The sequence below is a fragment of the Coffea arabica genome, chromosome 6c (genome assembly GCF_036785885.1).
Source record: "Coffea arabica cultivar ET-39 chromosome 6c, Coffea Arabica ET-39 HiFi, whole genome shotgun sequence".
NCBI classification, from domain to species: Eukaryota; Viridiplantae; Streptophyta; class Magnoliopsida; order Gentianales; family Rubiaceae; genus Coffea; species Coffea arabica.
In genome coordinates this window covers 62,103,830-62,109,626 of record NC_092320.1, presented here as the reverse complement: position 1 = coordinate 62,109,626, position 5,797 = coordinate 62,103,830, and the positions used below count along the sequence as shown (strand labels likewise).

At 33.1% G+C, this 5,797-nt stretch overlaps 1 long non-coding RNA gene across 1 annotated transcript; it reads right to left on the bottom strand.

Annotated features, from left to right (window-relative positions):
- Positions 1–251: 251 nt before the first annotated feature.
- On the bottom strand, positions 252–5,436 carry LOC113692437 (uncharacterized). Its single transcript, XR_003448948.2, has 2 exons — positions 5,035–5,436; positions 252–780 (listed from the first exon to the last, which is right to left on the bottom strand). It is a non-coding gene; the product is annotated as an uncharacterized lncRNA (long non-coding RNA).
- Positions 5,437–5,797: the final 361 nt, after the last annotated feature.

Sequence of the window (5,797 nt, the reverse complement as noted above, 5' to 3'; positions counted from 1 at the left end):
GTTAAGCTGCAAGGAAAACTTTGTTTGGAATAAGTCCATGTACTGTGCTACAGTATCACTAGATACTCAGAGAAAGGGGAGTGGGGGAGGGAAAAAGTCCTTGACGCCAAAACCTGCTTGTTTCATCAAAAAGTTCAAGCTTCATGGAAAATCCAACTTTTTACACGATCCAACCAATTTCTTTGGCATGATATTCCTCTCCTACCTACCACAGAAATACAAGTCACATGCATTGAATCTCACATCCAAAATTCAAAAAGTAGAACATAACACCAAATTTGTTGAACAATATAATAACGACAACACAACCAAAGAAGAGAAACTCGAGGCTTACATTGTATGCTTCTCTAGTTTAACTATTAGGATTTAGTTTAAACTAGTGACCACCTCAATCCTTGAAGAGGTAAAACAAGTAGTCAATACCTATTTTCACACTATCTGAAGATAAGCCGAAAGTTTATCACCAATTCTGTCAAATACTTTGAGTAATAATAGTATTGAATCCATCTCCACCTTCTTCTTTTTTACCTCTCGTAGGGACTTCTCATCACCGGAGCCATACAAGGACCTAATTTCTTGTAAATTCAGAAACACGGCTTCTTTCAAGACAAAATTGTGGATCTTTATACGTCCCTCTAAACGAGGCATAACCTTTTCACGAGCCACCAACAACAAGCCTACTAATTCTACCAGTTTCTGCTCTTTCACGTACTTAAGAAACTCAAATCCAACTTCTTTGGTATTTTGTGCCAACAATCTCACAACTTCTAGAGCAGTTCTCTGTCGCAGGAACAAAAAAAAATGAGATAGTTGCTGCAAACATCAATGGTGACACATATTGAAACTACAACCATAATCTGACTTGAATTCTTAATTACTATTCTTATTATCTCTGTGAAACTGGCTTAAAATCTCTTAACCATGCCTTAACAAATCCCATACAAACAGTTTCATTTACTGCATATATGTCTCCTAGAAAATAGACGGGAAATCCGTACACATGAAATGACAGTCTTATTCAAATAAACAGACAGGAAAAGAATAGAAAATGAAGGAAACGCAGAACCTTTTCTCCAATTTCTAATTTTGGAACAGACATAGACCATTTGCTAAAACAAAATGAGATTAATTACTAAGAAATATTGAGCACCTTAACACAGTTTAACGTTGCAAATTCAGATACTTGCACCAAAGCCATATGCAAAAGTTCTCAAATGGATAGAGTTGAGGGAGAGGAGAAAGGAAACAAGTCACAGGAAAGGCAAATAGAACCAGAAGGTTACAAAATGCCAGAGTAAGGGGCTGTTAATTAGTAAGGACCAAATTTCTTGTAGTGAATTAGATTATGAGAATATCTAACTTTTTTATTATCAAAGTAATTGACTTAGAGGACAAGAAGAGCAAATACTTTTGTCAACTCAGAAATAAGAAGATATTGTGTCTTTTGTTTTTAATGTGAAGTATTATGCACAAATATCAGCAAAGGAATGGATAGCTAAATGAAAACAATGAATAGACAAATGCAAAAGGAAACAACAATGAATTATAAATAAGAGAATGAACTGTAGAAATAAACACAATGAATGAACTATATGCTTATTTATATTTCATTTAGGGGAAAAATGCACTTTTCATCCTCAAATGTTGGGTTGATGACTAATTTCGTCCTCAAAGTTTCATCAAGAATACATTTCATCCTCAAAGTTCTTGAATTTTGGCCAATTAGGGACAATTGACAGAATAACACTCAATTTGGACGGAAAGCTGCACATGAGAAGCATGTTCTATTAGAACCAACAAAAAAGGGATAAAACCCGTTCAGAAGTGCAGACACTAGTGTTATAACTTTTGAATTCTAATTTTTGTATCTTTATGTTATTTTCTTTTTGGTCCATATTCAGTAGGAGCCATGTCAAGGACCACTTGGAATGCATTTTTGACAAGCCTATGCCTCTTCTTTTTTGATGGTTTTAGTTGGTTATATTAATTTGGTTACAATATCCAGTTTGGTTGCTACTTTGGATTGTTAAAATTTAAGGCAAAACTCTACCAAAATTTTCCTTCTTACCTTATTGACATGTAAATCAGAATGACGATAAAAACAGTTGGTGATTTTTTTTTATAATGCCTATTTTAGCTTGGAACTGAAATCATACCCATAAATAACTGGTAGTTTTTTCAAATAATGGACGAAAGCAACGAACGTCTGATAGTTTATGGGAAATAAAAGAAGCCCACAAAGAATCCTATGCATAGCTAGCATTTTTTGCATTTCTAGAGAAGGTAAAAAAAGAAGTTATAAAGAGGTGATAATTTTTGGACAAGATAAAAGAAAGGAATAATTTCAGAAACCTCCCCTGAGGTTTTTGACAATTTTACTCACCTCCCTTAGTTTTGAATAATTACATTAACCTCCATTCATGCAGTAAAATTACTATAATATCCTTCACTTACAGATAATTTCTAAAAAAGCCTACAACTAAAACTAATCTTTTATTTTAAAACAACGGTTACCACACAACAAATTCTTATTCTCTCTCTTCGATGCTCTCTCTTACCTTTTCTCTCATGTATTTCATAGTCCACTTTTTTTCTATAGTTGCCATCTACACAACCATCTAATACATCCCGAATCCTCATTATTATGGAAATAGATCCTCTCTCTTTTTTTGTTTTCCTTTTTTGTAACTATTATTGAATTAACATTGCTAAATAATAGGTTGTCAAAGCATATTTGTTATCAAACTAAATGAAGATGAAAAGCATGGCGGTGATACAAATTATAAACAAGAAAATAAAAAAAATGGCTAAAAAAGAAACATAGATTCAGGAAGATTACACTATTATACCAATTGTATAAAAAAAAAAAGAATTTTGGGATATAAGAACTATAATCAAATTTGCCTAAAGACATAGAATGTGGTCTCTAATGTTGCTTTTGGTTGCTCCTTATTGGTATTCTTGGTGGGTTAGATTATTTTAACATCAACAAGCTTGCATCCATTTTGATTGAATTTGAATAATGACATTGGTCTATTTAGATGCAAAATTTGGGTAAAAAAATTGAGGAAAAAGATTAGGTTGAATGGAATGGTTAATTGTCATAATTGATTGGCACAGGAAGCTTTAGAGCTGCAAAGTTGGGCTTTCGAAATTATGAGAATACGAGGATTAAGTTAAGGTGGCTTATTGACTTCGTTAGGGTGGTAGTTATGCCGATTGCAATAGTTGCAATGTGGAAGAAATTCATGAGCGAGTTTTCCCCCCTTCTAACTAATAAAGAGCTATTTTAGGGTTTTTAGGACAAATTTAGCATAGTGGATTTATATTGTTACAAAAATGCTAATAGTAGACAAGGTAAGTGTAATCTTTTAAATTAGAGAGGACCTACCTGCAATAGTCAAAAACCTCTCCTGAGGTTTCTGAAATTATCCCTAAAATTAAAGTTATAAACAACTGGTAGTTTCTATACAAGATAAAGAAACAACAACCTACCAATTTTTTATGGATTTCCTCTATTTTTGCAAATAGAGTTTCCTCTATTATTTTTTTTTATAGGTAAAAAATAAAAATAAATTTAAACTAAATGGACTGGGTTAATTTAATGCGTTTCGATAGATACTCAAATCCAAGTCATCTATAACCCATGAATAAGTGGATGTCGACCATTTATGTCAACCTTTTTGCTAGAAATGACTGGATTTAGAATGGTGAGGGTGGTTAGAAAGTTTTTTTAGAACTACAACAAGAAGAGGAGCGGAGAGGACATAAATGAAGCAAGAACAGGTTTTATCCGTTTTTTGTTGAATGCAAAGTTGGTTCTAACGGGGTATGCTTCTTACGCGCTGCTTTCCATCCAAATTGAGTGTTATTCTGTCAATTGTCCCTAATTGGCCAAAATTCAGAAACTTTAAGGATGAAATGTATTCTTAGTGAAATTTTGAGGGCGAAATTGGTCATCAACCCAACCTTTGAGGATGAAAAGTGCATTTTTTTTCTTTCATTTAGTGTCAAAATTTACCTTTGATTATCTCAAACTTACATGGCTGCTGCAATTGGATGGCAAGTCACAATATAGTAATACAAATAGACATGGTTGACTTTGACAAGGAAGGCATGTACCAAGATACATCCAATCAGTTCACTGCCAGTTTCTATTTGGTTTCATGTAAAACTAGCTTGACATGGAGTATACAAATGTCTTCAAGTCAACAGCAGAAATATCAAGTGGCAACTTGCTACTTTAACAAAATAGTACTATGTATGTACTAACCCAACGATGATATCCAAGCAGAACCATATTAATGAAAAAATTTTAAAGGTAATTGAAGTTTGGATCATAATCTCTTCACTTTTTCCACTTAGCTTGAAACGTGAAATAGAAGTAATCTAGGACTAAACTTACTCTTGGATTGAAAAAGGATTTCATGAATACATAGTTTAAAATCTTGTTTAGCATATGACTAATTTCAGAATAGTAATCTAGCTTTTTATTAGTGTAAGAAAAGCACATGAAGCTCTTCTACCCTATCAAAAAAAAGAAAAAACTTTGATGGTACTTTGGTAATAGACGAACAATGACAAACAAATTTCTCCATTTGTCGAACCTTTTTTGCTACATCAATTATATCCAGCCTATTGGTTCACTCATGTTCTGTGCATCTAAAAGCAAGATCCAAGAAAGATAGTAACTTCTGCTCTAGCTCTGCTCTAAAAGCAAATCAAGAATTAGCTATAAGAAATAGCAATTCCAAAAAGACATAAAGAATTTGACCAAATTTTGCCAAAACACAAACAACCAACTTCGGGGCACTCTAGCCAAAAATCACTAACAAAGAATCAATCCAAGAAAATCCAACAAATCTATAAGAACAGAACAAAAGGGATTCAAAACTTGTTGATGCTTAAATCAGAGACTAACAAGATTGAACCTCAAAAGCTAAATCTGACAAGAAACAGCGAAGGTGCAACTAGCCATAGCCATGAAAATATGTACCATGCACTGCAAAATCGGACACAAAATATTGAAATTACCTCAAACTATGCCTTCAATCCCTAACTTCTCATTTTTCCCAAGCTTCAAGCTCTAAACTCCAGCTTTCACCTAAATTTTGAAGCCCTAATTTCTAATTTCTTGCCACCAAGGCAGTGCAACAGCCGAATTAGGGATGTTGGTGGTGCATGCTCGATAAAGTTGCCCAAATTCAAAGTGTTCGCACTAATTGGTTCATGGATGGATTTGGTAGTGCAAGCTTGATACATAAGGAGGACATTCTCGGTGATGTGAGGAGGACAAAAAGAGAGGAAGAAGATGTCTTAAACTTTGGCTAAGTTATTAGGACATAGAATCAAACGGTGTCATTTCCCTAAAATCCCTTCAGCCCACCACGCCACTTGAATTTTTCAGTTTCCCACTCTTAGTTCCGTACATATAAAAAGCATGCCTTTTCCTTATATAGATGCAAGAAGTGCACGCTTTCTTTGTCCTTTCTCCTATCTCTCTCTTTTTTCTTTTTCTCATCTTTATGTAATTAAGTTTTTCTATTATTTTGAGTTTTATTATTTTTTTACTCTCAGGTTGTATTAAAATAATAGAATATGACAATTTAGTATGTTTGGGCAAATTTTTTTTTACCAATTTTAACTAATATAGGACTTCTTCTAATTTTTTATACAATAAAATAGTTCAAAAAAATAAAAATGTTGTTAGAAATATGTTTACGATTCAAAAAAATAAACACTCTTTTAATTAAAACCGTTTTGGTACTCATTTTGTGATGCTATCAATTATGTATGA